This window comes from Buceros rhinoceros, unplaced genomic scaffold (genome assembly GCF_000710305.1).
Source record: "Buceros rhinoceros silvestris isolate BGI_N320 unplaced genomic scaffold, ASM71030v1 scaffold8259, whole genome shotgun sequence".
Lineage (NCBI taxonomy): Eukaryota > Metazoa > Chordata > Aves > Bucerotiformes > Bucerotidae > Buceros > Buceros rhinoceros.
In genome coordinates, this window is record NW_010430964.1 from 12,308 (window position 1) to 13,160 (window position 853).

Genomic DNA, 853 nt, shown 5'->3' on the forward strand with positions numbered 1-853 from the left:
TTTACTGTGGAACTTCTCAGAAATTTCTCTTCATTTGCTTCCTGAATCCTTGATACCTTTGGGAGAATGGTCAACAGTTCCAGAAAAAAATATTTCCTCGTTAGTGTGATATGCAGATTCAGGGTGGGAGTAATTTATATTAATTTTAGTAACTTAGAAGTTAAGTGTCTAGTCTAAGCTAGGTGCCTGTCTTTGTCTTGTTCCCTAAGCAATGGAGAGGGATATGACCCTTCATCACACCTGACAGACCTGTAGGAGGTTCACCTCACCTCCCTGGATACATTGGCAGGGGAGGTGTTTGCATATCAGCTGATCACCTTGTCCTCCCTTTATAATTTCCTGTTATAATGGAGAGAAATAAACAGTTTTAGAGTGTGATTCACATAATTACTCTTGATGCCTACATTTGGACAAGACGAACCATGACCTAGAAGTGCCCCTTTCTCTCCATTGACTATGAAAGGTAAGTAGATCAGATACAGACCCAGAAGTTCATGCCTGCCTTTACACAGCTAAGGCCCAGCTCTAGCAAAGAGTGCAATGGATCACTCTCCAGAGGTGGCTAAAAGGGAGTTTTATACAATAAGACCCTGTTCAGTGCTTTCAGTGATTGCCTGAAGATTAATAGTGCAATAATACAAGACCACTCTTGTAAGGGGTTCCCAAAATACTAACTGCTTTCTGGATTAATTTTAGTCTGGAGTTGAGAAGTGAGTGGATGCATAAATGTGCCAGATCCATAGAATCAAAGAATCGTGGAATGGTTTGGGTTGGAAGGGACCTTCAAAAGTCAGCTGGTCCAAACCTCCTGCAATGAGCAAAGACATCTTCAACTAGACCAGGTTGCTCAGAT